General features: G+C 40.5%; 1 protein-coding gene across 18 annotated transcripts in view; it reads right to left on the bottom strand.

Moving 5' to 3' along the window:
• Kidins220 (kinase D interacting substrate 220) overlaps positions 1-12723 on the bottom strand; it is a 91003-nt gene that overhangs the window by 27483 nt on the left and 50797 nt on the right. The window lies entirely within an intron of this gene.

Below are 12723 nucleotides of genomic sequence, written 5' to 3'. Positions count from 1 at the left end.
GGATGGTCATGAGCCACCATGTGGTTGCTGGGATTTGAACTCCGGACCTTTGGAAGAGCAGTCGGGTGCTCTTACCCACTGAGCCATCTCACCAGCCCGAGAAAAAGCTTTTTAAATAAATCACACAAACTAAAAAAGTGTCAGCACAGGTTTTTTTCTTCTTTATAAAAGGCTATTTTCTATTGTAAAAGTAATATATGTTTATTGTATAATTGATATGATAGAACACAGAAGGTAGCCTGGAAAGGATAAGATTTAGTCAATCAAATATAGTAATGTATTTGTACTCTTTTACTGTGTGTATGAGTGTATGTATGCATATATATGTATATACACATATATACTTATATGAGTTCAAACCATAAATAATTCTGAATCAATCAGAAATTCTCAAATGTAAAAAATAAGTGAATTTTAGTCATTAAAAACACTTACTAGACAATGTTACAATGATCAATATGAAATTGTCTTGAAAGTAAACAAATGGCCAGAATGTTCCAGTTCTTCTGGGTTCTCCCTACTAACCACCGGGGAGTAAGTAGGCTGATCTGAGATGCGTGAGAGAATGCTCCAGAGATAAAGCAATGAAAACTACAATGGAGATGCTCAAACAGGTGGACAGGAGAATTGGGAGAAGGGCCAGTGTTCCCTAAGTGATGGGTACAGAGTGGATGGAGGCTGGTATCACAGAGTACAACTTAACAGGAAAAAGGAGTAGAGTGTGTTGAACTTGACAGGGGCAAACCTCATAATCAATTATGTTAAATAAGGAATCTGGCCAGTGTGAAGGAAGCAGATCACAGTTCCCATGAAACTTGGGGAGGTGAGGAGGAGGGTAACAGGGTCACGATGAACCTGGAGGAAACCTGCCTAGTGGTGGGCATGGCCACCTCTCTGACTGAGGACAGCTCCACAGACCTAGGCAAAAGCCAGCCATGAGACTGCACAGCCTCGGCACGCAGTTCCTATGGTAACTGCACCTCTAGAAGCTCTCCTCACAGCCCTGGCCAGTTACTCTGAGAGCATGTGCTCCTGGGTTGCACTAGGGCTCCATTTTAGGGGAAAGAACATTTCCCTGCTCTTCCCAAGTGAGATGGAACCCTAAGATTAGCAACAGCTGCATGTTTTCTTTGGGATCAGCACTTTATTGCTGAGACCCAGTACTTGGCTGGTAGCCAGATATTAAAAGTCATCCGAGGGAAGATCCAGAGAACAAAATTAGCAAACAAGGAAAGAATGGGGTGCTCGTGAGAAAACAAGGCAAGCAATTCTGTCTGTGAGTTTCACAAAGTCCTGCTACAGATTCAAACATGCACACAGCAGAAAGTTCTTTAAGATACCATTACTTTCAATAAAGTAAAACAGCATTCACACTGATTATTAAATACATTTAACGAGTAATGAAAACCTGGAAAATGATCACATGGTATCATTTGCAAATGTAGAAAAAAATACTAGAAATGAAACAGTTAAAAAGGCAGTTCATTTTTCAGGAGTGTAACACACAAAAAGAAGAGACTAGGAAGATTTAGATAAAAACACACAGCTGACAAGTCACATGAAACAAATTAACCGAATCCTAATGCCAGCGTTGCTTTCAGCCTGAATGCGAACAGTGTTCTCAGCGTGGTGAACAATGCGGCTGTTCACAAGCCAAACGTCTACTGCTGCCTTCCAGATTGAAGTCTCTGCTCTAACCTTTTGAGCGCAATGCATTAAGCCCTTCTGTTAAAAGAGACGTTTATGTAAATGATAATCTTTTGGCAGAGGGCCATCAAAATCATATGGGCTTTTATTTTTCAGATATTTTTTCCAAAGGTTAGCATTTAAAGAATTTAAATAACTTCACTTTTCAATTAAGAGCAAATTTAAATTTTCAGCACTAGGAATCATGTGAACTAAAGTTGCCAGCAGTTAAATGGCCCAAAGAAAGCATTTTTTACAGTATCAGGCATCACTGAGCACCCAGGAAGTTTGAATGTAGTTTTCCTTTGATGCCACTGATCGAACAGCACTTGTTAATGCCAACATCCATGTAAGTTAAAGCATTTTGATTATAAATGACAGTGCTTTATTATAGAAGACTCAAATAAATTACTTGGCAGAATTTACATAAGCCATTCATGTCAATTCTATTCAAAGTAAGGCTCAAAATTAAATGGAAAGTTTTATATCTTAAAGATCCATAATGTATAACTTATGAAACAGACATTATATTTTTTCTGAAGTTGGTCATCTAATAATGTGATTATCCAATAGAGAATTAAAATTAAGATTTACCACCCCACTCCACTCCAGCCCCCCTCAATTTTTACTCACTGATGATCAAGCCCAGGGCTTCACAAATGCTAGGCAATCCAAACATCTTTATAAACTCATCTGCCTTGGAACTGTATTACACCTGAGACAAACTTAACTTCCAGGCCACCCTCACATTAATACAGACAAAAAGGCCCACTCAGTGCTGGGGATGTACCTTCATGAAAGGGTGCTTGCTTAGCACCCACATAGCCCCAGGTTCAATCACTAGCAATGAAGGAAAAAATAACAAAAGCCACCCACTGTATTGCCAGAGTCAGAAACAAAAGATACCACACAACTCATTTTTAAAATAATTTTAAATTATATAAATTATAGGTGTGTATGCCTGAATGTGGGTATATGTGCACATGAGTGCAGAAAATCATGGAACAGAAGTTTGTCAACTGCCATATGTGTACTAGGAACTATACTTGAGTCCTCTGGTGTTCAGTGAGTACTCTTAACTGCTGAGCCATCTCTCTAGCACCATAAAACTCATTTATTTATTTTTTTTTACTACTACTACTATCTGTGGAAAGACAAACAAAACCCTAGACACTCTCCCCTCCTATCTTCACCCACTTAATTCTCAGTCATCCTTTGTATTCAGCACAATTCTCTTGCTTAGGGAAGCCTACCTGAAGGACAGCTCATATTCCTCCATGACAGACCTAAGGTCCTTACACTCCTGCATGCCATATGTGCAACTACTGGTGCAAGTATCTTCTTAAACATCTTACTCCCTCTCCAGACCATCACTTCCATTAAAGTTGGTTTTGACTCCAACTTTGTCAAAACATTAGTACATCTCCAGAGCCTAAAATACTGTCATAGCACAGTTGCTTAATAAATATCTGCCAAGTGAAGAGACAGACACAGACAGACAGACAGACAGACACACACACACACACACATTCTTTCTAAAATTTTACCCTTTCTGATACTGACAAAATTTTGTGCTTGGAAAAGAATAGACTGGAGAGATGGCTCAGTGATTAAGAGCACTGGTTGCTTTTCCAGAGGTTCTGAGTTCAATTCCCAGCAACTACATGGTGGCTCACAACCATTTGTAATGAGATCCAATGTCCTCTTCCGGTGTGTCTGAAGACAGGCACAGTATAATTAATACATAAATAAATAAATCTTAAATAAAATATAGGTGGGGCATGTTGACTTACTTTTGTCTGTGTTGTGAAGTGAGGATGAATATGGGAATCTATTGTCCAAGAGCTGTGTATTGAACAGGCATACTTTCTCTACTGCACAGACTCGACACTCTCGCCCCAAGTGACATGTATTAGTAGCCGTAGTTGTTTGGGTTTGTTCTGTTTGACTGCCTTGTGTGTTCTTGATATCTCTGCCACACTGTAGGTTGTGTGAGCTTTAAAATGTGAGCCTCCAGATTCCACTTTTCTTCAAAAACGTTGTCCTTTCTTCACATGAAGGTCATTGGGACTTTTCAAAGATTTTTCCACTGGCTCTGAAGAGAACTTTAGGTAGCTACGATATCCTACTTATTAAATTTCCTCGTTCATGAACACTGAGTGTCCTCCCACTTATTTCATCTTCCTTCATCTCTTTTAGCAATGTTGTGGCTTTTAATGGACGTTCTTCAACTGCCTTGGTTAAATAAAATACCCTATCTACAGCATGAGAACAGAAACACAAATGATTTTTGTGTGGATCTATATCCTGGACACTGCTGGATTTATTGTTAGTAGCTCTCCTGTAGACTTTTTGGGATACTCGCTATACAGTATCTTAGTATCTGTAGTTAGAGATAGTTTTACAACTACTATATAATTTGTGTCCTTCTATTTTTCTTGTCTTGTCACTCTGACTGGAACACCAGTTGGTGGAAGAGAGGTAATTTACTGTTCCAAACAAATATTATGTTTTAAAATCAATTTATGTATTTATTATTTGTATGTATGAGTGTTTTGCATACATGTATATATGTGCATTACATGCATACTTGGTGCAGAGTGTCAGAAGAGGAGCCAGATCTCCTGGACTTGGAATTCTGGATGGTTGTGAATCACCATGCTGGGAACTGAACCAGGGTCCTCTGCCTGAACAGCAAGAGCTCTTAACCACTGAGCCACTTCTCCAGCTACTCGGCCCTGCTCCTTATCATAAACACTGAAGTCAGTATAAGCCAGCAAGTATATAACTCTAATGTTTACTTAATGTGACTCACACCTGACTGTGCCCCAAGTGACATATGAGTGCCTAATTATCTTGTCACCTGGCAAAGGCCACTGCTATTTTTTTTTAGTCTTTTGAGTGTGCGATCCAGGAGAAGGTCTACCTCTAAGAGAAGCCTGGCTCTTCTATATCCTGCCTCAGCCTCTGCCTCTCTGCCTCTCTGCCTCTCTGCCTCTCTGCCTCTCTGCCTCTCTGCCTCTCTGCCTCTCTCTCTCTGCCTCTCTCACTGCCTCTGATCCTGAAATGACAGGTCAGCTTCAGTCAGTGTTTTTCATTAGCTTTCTGGGTGGATGTGGAGATGAGCATTGTCAGCACAGCCTGTCCTCCCAAATCCCAGCTACAAAGCTGAAGTTTGGGGTTTGTTGTTTGCTTGGATTTTTTTGAGACCAGGTTTCTCTGTGTACCCTGGCTGTCCTGGAACTCGCTCTGTAGACCAGGCTGGTCTTGAACTCAGAGATCCACCTGCCTTTGCCTCCTGAGTGCTGGGATTAAAGGTGTGTACCACTGCCGCCAGATGACTTGCATGTTTTTTAAATGGAAGAAATAATGTAATAAAATGCTGTTAAGTGTTAGATTTTGGTACATTAAGCATCACCAACCCAGAGGGTTCTACTAACAAGTCCTCCTGACTTTGTACTTTGTGTTTTGTCAGAACGTGGACTAAGAATAGAGTTGTGTGAGGAGAATCTGTTTGCAAGAAAACTCCAAGAAACTAATACAAGAATCTTGCGACTTCAGTTTCCTCAAAAACACAGACCTGTTTTTGGATTATGCCTTCAAGTTCCTCCCAAGTGTAGCAGATAAGAATAAGTTTACTTCAGGTAATTCATTATAACTAGCTATTGTTCTTTGTCTATACAGCTCTAGGGAAAAACATATTTTTGCCACGTGCAGCTTGCTCTTGTGATTGGCCGAGTATAAATTGTCTGATGATCTGAATAAAGCTGGCTAGTGCATGAGACTTTAGTGTGCCTCATTTATCAGCTTTGTTCTTCTAGGTCTCTTTAACCATCTTTAGAGCAGTAAACAGTTTCAGACCCTGGGATAAAATATCTCCTCTTCCTCATGTACACAAGTCTATTCTTTCACTGTTTCTTAAAATATAAGCCATTTCTTGTTCATGAGGTTATACAAGAAAGTACACTCCTACCACCGCCTGTGTGTCATGATCAATCAGAGTATGAACTGTTTTGTGCCCAAGTGACAGAATCATGTTAGAGAAGCAGGACCGAGCTTCAATAATTACACACGATACTGTTGGTGACTCCCTAAGAAAAAAAGATTCCCAATCAATCCTGGAAGTTTCTAGATAAGATTAATTAAATACTATATCATCACCAAAAAGGAAGTTTCAAAACTTGCAACATTAGCATCTATTTATAATGACAAATTTTCTTGGTATATAATAAAACTAACTAGAGATGCTGAAATAAGCTGGAGACTCCAATCTTATTACATAACTGTAGTAAAAAAATATTAAAAATTATGTTCCTGGATGAAAGATACACACAGCCTTTATATTTTTATATATGCTTTAGGCAGCACAGTACTGGGCAGCTGTCTCCCCTCCGTGCTGTCAGAATCTTCTTTCCTATGAGTAACCCCAGCTATCACTGACTATTTTCTATGTCCCGCCTTGGCGGCTTTAACCCAATCAGACAGCCTCTGGGCCAGGCCGTCTTGGCCCTTAGTTCACGGTGCTCTCCTTGGTCCTCCTGCTCGCCCTCTCCAGTCAGGTCTGCAAAACCTCAACCCCAGCTCTCTCTTCTGTCCATCTATTGGCTGTAGGCATCTTTATTCATCAATCAAAATTAACTTGGGAGCAGGGTCCCTGAGGCTAAGTGCAGACTACAGGTCTTGGGGCTGCACTTAGCATTACAATAGACAATAAAAGACAAAACCTCATCCATCCCATCATCAGCCACTAAACCTAGATACTAATGCTCATGCCAGCATTAGCCCTTCTGCTGAAGGGACCCTGATATAGCGGCCACTTGTGAGGCTATACCGAAGTGGATGCTCCCAGTCAGCTATTGGATGGAACACAGGGCCCCCAATGGAGGAGCTAGAGAAAGTACCCAAGGAGCTGAAGGTGCAACCCTGTAGGTGCAACAACAATATGAACTAACCAGTACCCCCTGAGCTTGTGTCTCTAGCTGCATATGTAGCAGAAGATGGCCTAATCGGCCATCANTGGGAAGAGAGGCCCCTTGGTCTTGNAAACTTTATATGACCCAGCACAGGGGAAGGCCAGGGCCAAGTAGTGGGAGTGGGTGGGTAGGGGAGCAGGGGCGGGGGTCGGGTATAGGGAACTTTCGGGATAGCATTTGAAATGTAAATAAAGAAAATAATAATAAAAAAATGTTAAAAATTAAAAAAGAAAAAGACAAAACCTCAACACATAACTTTCACTTTCATAAATTCTTCAAAACAGCCCCATTTTCTAATTAACTTGCTTTAAATATTTAATTTGAATAAATTAGTTTTATGAGCTGTTTTATTTAGGGACTCTGCATAGGATTCACTTGGCAAATGTTTCACAGTACGGATGTTAGTGCATTATAGCACAGTGCCTGGCTGCATGGCAGTGAGCAGAGGATGGCAACAGAGATGACCAAACACAATTTTAATCTAGGATAATAAGGTGCTTTCAGTAAAAAGATGAGAAGCAAAATAGTTCATAAGAGACCAAAGTTGAGTCAGTGTCAACCACCAAACATCTCAGTGTGATTTTTGGCATCAGGAATCTGTATTTTAAAATGCTCAGATGAAAGTAAATGAGAAAAAAGTTCTAGTTTTTTGAGATAGCACTAACTATGACAATATCACAGGTTCCTGCCAACTGATAAGAGATGTTAGGCACAGCAAATGGGAACTCTGAACTCAAAGCTAGCCTACGAGTGTTACAGCTTAAAGCAAAACCTTTGCATGTTATCTTAAAGATTTAATCTTTAATAATATCAGCAATGTTGTGATGGTTTGTATAAGCTTTGCCCAGGAAGTGGCACTATTAGAAGATATGGCTCATTGGAGTAGGTGTGTCATTGTGGGCTTGGGTCTAATACCCTGGTCCTAGCTGCCTGGAAGTTGAGTATTCTGCTAGCAGCCTTCAGATGAAGATGTAGAACTCTCAGCTCCTCCTGTAGCATACCTGCCTGGATGCCGTCATGTTCCCACCTTGATGATAGTGGACTGAACCTCTGAACCTGTAGGCCAGCCCCAATTAAATGTTGTCCTTATAAGAGTTGCCTTGGTCATGGTGTTGGTTCACCGCAGTAAAACCCTAAGACAAATGTTTACCATTTTATTTATTTACTTACTTACTTATTGGGTTTTGGGGGAGAGGAGGTGTTCTCTCTATATAACCCTGGCTGCCTTGAACTCAGTAGACCAGGCTGTCCTCCAGCTCAGAGATAAATCGGCCTCTGCCTCCCCAGTGCAGGGATTAAAAGTGTTGGCCTCCACATCTGGTTCATTTAATAGTTTTAAAGCCAAAATATGTAAGCAGACAAAAATTCTTTCTTGTTGATATCTATGAGGTTTTTTCAAAAATGAATTTAATCAAATTATAGGAGGGAGCTGGTAGATCAGTAGTAGATCACTTATAACACCCCTCTACCCATATACTATATGTGTAGATGCACGCACACATACATACATGCAAAAATTCTGCAAGAAAAAGGAACTACAAAACTGAAAATACTATGTCATATGATTATATGCATTTACATGTCTATGGTTTTAATTTTCAATGATGATAAATGTCCTTATGATGGGAAGATTGCTTACTCATGAAGCACTTACTCATAAAGTGAATGCTGGCACATACCTGTAATCTCAGCACTGGGAAGGCAAACGCATGCAGATCCTTGGAGCTCACTGGCCAGCCAGCCTGGCCTTCTTAGTGAGTTACACGCTACTGAGTAACCTTGTCTTTTAGTAAACCAAAAAAGAATACCTCTCAAAAACACCAAGGTAGACAATTTCTGAAGAATTACACCCAAGGTTAACTCCTAGTCTCCACATGGCACTCCCACACACAAATGAATGAATGAATGAGTGAACAAATGAATACATGAAATGAATAGAAATTCAACCTTCCATTACACCGTCACGCCCCCAGACCCATGTTCCTGCTATAGAAATGGGAAAGCACAGTCCTAAACTTGGCTCATGGCCAGGCATGTTAGCAAAATTTCCAGTGAGACAGCGCCATCTTGTGGACTTCCTGGATACTGCAGCATTAGTACCTCACCTCAGATTCAAAATAAGCCCACACTGTTACAGTACACTGGTTTTGTTTTTTCTTGCACAAAAGCGTTAAGTTTATCTGATCTGTAAAGGCGTGTCCTAAGACCTCTAGGGAATATGGGTCCTTCAATAATTGAAACTGTTTAAAAATACATGACGTAATTTTTCCGTGTTGTAAAATAGTCAACCTGATAAAAATACATCTCTATGTATTAAATGTATGTCTACACATTAAAGCATACTTCAGAAAAACTAACTTTCCTGTCTGTATTCAATAGTCTTGATAACATACTTTGGTTTCATGTTGATGGCATTTACACAAGACTTTGGAGCATTTACCATTATTTCTTCGTTTTCTATCAGCATAAAATGTTGATAATGATACCATGAATGTAAATACTGAGAAAATACTTTGTAAATCAATTTTATCCTATTAGAAGCAAAACAATAGCTGGAGGAACAGCTCAGCAATGCAGCGCACATAATGAGCCTTAGAAGTCTGATCCTTAGTCAGTCCTGCCTCTCTGTCTGTCTGTCTGTCTGTCTGTCCGTGTCTATCTCTCTCTCCAGATCAGCAAAAGAAAAGCTAGAGAAAACCCTACTTAGAAAGAAACGGATACTCGCTGGACATAAAGGTGCAAAAGCAAAGTGTCAAGGAACACCAACAACCTCTGGGCATGTTCTACCTCAGACACAATCAGAACTGCATATGTAGGAGAGGTTTCTGTAGTTGTAAAAGCCTGAATTTTTAATAAATATAATAAATTTATATATTTTAGAAAGTCTGTGCCTGGGTAACATCCCTACTGATACATATTCTAAATATTCATATTCTAAATATTCATATGCATGTCACTGAAAACTGTGCTTTCCTATCACAGACCCACAGCTATCTTCTGCAGCTACAGAAGACTGTGTGGGAGAACCTCCAGATGCAGCTCAGAGATTGGAACTCCGGCTCTCTGCTTCCCTTGGTTATGCAGAGCACAGCATGGGATGCTCGGCACAATGCCCAGTCCACTGAATGCCACCTTCGAGAGCAGCTCAGGCACCGCGGTAGGTAATGCAGTCCTTAGTGTGCACCCAGCACAGGTCTAACTGTAACAACTGTTAATACTAACAATCAAACTGATTAGCAGAACAAAATGGAGCCATCTAAGTACACATGGCCTTCATTTACTTTATTTATTAACTTTTTGTGTTTTGCCACATGGTTTTGATATGTAGTTCAGGATGGCCTTAAACTCAGAGCAATCCTCCTGCCTCTACCTCCTGAGTGCTGGGATTACAAGCATGTGCCATCATACCTCAACACATTGACTCTAACAGGACACAGATGATCATCCTTAAGAAGAGACTGTATTGGAAAAGACTTGCAAAAAAGACTACAGCCCACTGCTTCACCAAAGGTTTATAAACATAAGATCCTAGAAACATAAACTTGGTTATGGGCTAAAGAAATGCTGCTGTAATTTTAGTGTCAGCTGCCAAAAGGAAGGAGCCACCAAACTTTAGGTGAAGTAGGTAGTCCCCAGTCATGTGGGCTTTAGCCTTACAATAAGCTTTACAGTAGGGTAGAGGGATTCACATCAGAACAATGAAAGAAACATTTTCCCTGCATCCAGAACCAATGAAGCGTCTGGAGGACCCACCTTTTTTTTTTTTTTTTTTTTTTTTTCGAGACAGGGTTTCTCTGTGTAGCCGTGGCTGTCCTGGAACTCACTCTGTAGACTAGGCTGTCCTCAAACTCAGAAATCTGCCTGCCTCTGCCTCCCAAATGCTGGGATTAAAGGCGTGCACCACCACCACCAGGCTGGAGGACCCACTCTTAAAATGAAGCAAGGCTTCACATCTGCCACCTTGAGGGAGCCACGCCTTTCTCAATGCAAATGCACCACCAGACTTCCTTACACCTTCAAAAATGCTCACTCTGTTCCTTACATGGGTGTGAAACAGAAGGAAGTTATAATCTATGGAGTTTACCATCTTAAGGAGGAAACAAAAAGAAAAGAAAGAGCAAAGAATGAGACCAGAAAAATGGGGCAGGGGACAGGGGAGGATGGGGCAGGAAAAGAGCAGGTGGGAAAGTCTGAGATCAGGGTGGGAGAGCAGCCCGTGCTGGTGATGCCTGAGCTCCCGCACAAACCTGATTCCCACAGATAATTTGGAACAATTATTTTCCCTATCCTTAGTGCCCACTGTGTTACTCAAAGTCTGTGGCTTCTTAAAATTTTATTTATTTACTTATTTATTACTTGTTTTTATGTGGACGGGTGTTTTGCTGGCATATCTGTCTGTACACTATGTATGCCTGGTACCTGGAAAAGCCAGAAGAAGGCGCTGGATCTCCTGGCGGTGGAGCTACAGATGGGTGAGTCTCCAAAGGGAAGCGAAGAATCTAGGTCCTCTGGGAGAGCAGCAGGTGCTCCTGCCAAGCTGTCTCCAGCACCAGAAGTCCAGGTTTTGATTATCCATAGTTCAAAGTCAATATTACTTCAAAAGCAACACATTTATGTTCTACTACCTACATGACTGCTAGCGGTCTTCAGCAACACAGAGGCCCTCTCAGCTCCTAGGGTTCTACTTGGCTCTCTGGCACCACTTTGGAGTCCTTGCTTAGTTCTGTTCTCAGTGAGGACTGTCCTGCACAGCCAGCACTACTCCGTATCTCCCTAATGTTCCTCTCCCTAATGTTCCTCATCCTTTCCACAGGGCTTGTTGCTAATCACACAGTTTATATGTTGTTTGTGTGCAGAATCCCTGGGACAGGGATGTCTGCCAGCCTTGCACATGAGTATCCTACAGTAAATATTACTATTTACACTAGTGTCTGTCCATAATAGGCTCTCATGAACTATTTCCCAGCAGTCAGTTCTCTGTGAGTTCCAGGCCAGTCTGGTCTACACTGTGAGTTCCAGGCCAGCCAATGAGACCCTATCTCAGAACAAAACAAAACAACAACAAATTTTACATTTTTTTTTCTCCAGTAATTTCTCTCACACCCTTTAATTGGCTACAAGTCCAGAAGCAGTAACAGAACAAATGAGAAGCTGAACACAATAATAGATAATTTAAGACTGACCCAACCTGCTTTACTAATCTCTCTCAGTTTTTCTTTTCTAAAAACAATGATAGTAGGCATGTTTTCCAAGTGCATCAAAAATAAATTTCAAAATTTCTTCCAGGCTGGAGAAAGTTCAACAGTTAAGAGCACTGGCTGTTCTTCCAGAGGACCTGGGCTTTATTCCCAGAACCTACAAGGTGGCTCACAACCATCTATAATTCCAGTTCCAGAGGACTCTGCTTTTGAGGGTCCTGCATGCATGTATCACACAGACATACACATGCAGGCAAGCACCCAAATACATAATATAAAAATAAATGAATGTTTTGAAAATTCTGCCCTTTACTTTTATTTATTTGTAAAAATCTGGATATGACAGCCACATGCTTTAATCGAAGTAACTCAGGAGGCAGAAGCCTGTGGATCATTGAGTTTGAGGCTAGCCTGGTCTACAGAGTGAGTTCCAGTACAGCCAGAGCTACACAGAGAAACCCTGTCTTGAAAATCATAAATAAATGAATAAATAAATAAATAAATAAATAAATCTGGATTTGCCAATTAATTTCTATCAAGAATATAAATGAATAATGTAAAATCAAAAGTTTGCAGGCAACTGTCACTATCCTAGCTCACTGTACAGTTTGCATGGTTACTTCTCACATCACATTTACCCACCCTGCTAGTGTTACTTATTTTATCTAAAGTAATTCTGTTATATTCACAGAGTCTTTATTCCAGTGAAAACATACTTAGTTTTCTCTCTTATAAGATGATTTTTGCAAAGAACTAGATCAATCTCTTTCACAGACAAAGAAACATTTAACCTCTACATTCTGAGCAAATGTGTGTTGGGAATATCTATAGCTATGCTTATGAAAATAATTATACACAAGATAATA

The sequence above is a fragment of the Mus pahari genome, chromosome 7, assembly GCF_900095145.1.
Source record: "Mus pahari chromosome 7, PAHARI_EIJ_v1.1, whole genome shotgun sequence".
Lineage (NCBI taxonomy): Eukaryota > Metazoa > Chordata > Mammalia > Rodentia > Muridae > Mus > Mus pahari.
Note: the sequence above shows the minus strand (reverse complement) of the source record. Positions and strands in the feature narration are given on the sequence as shown.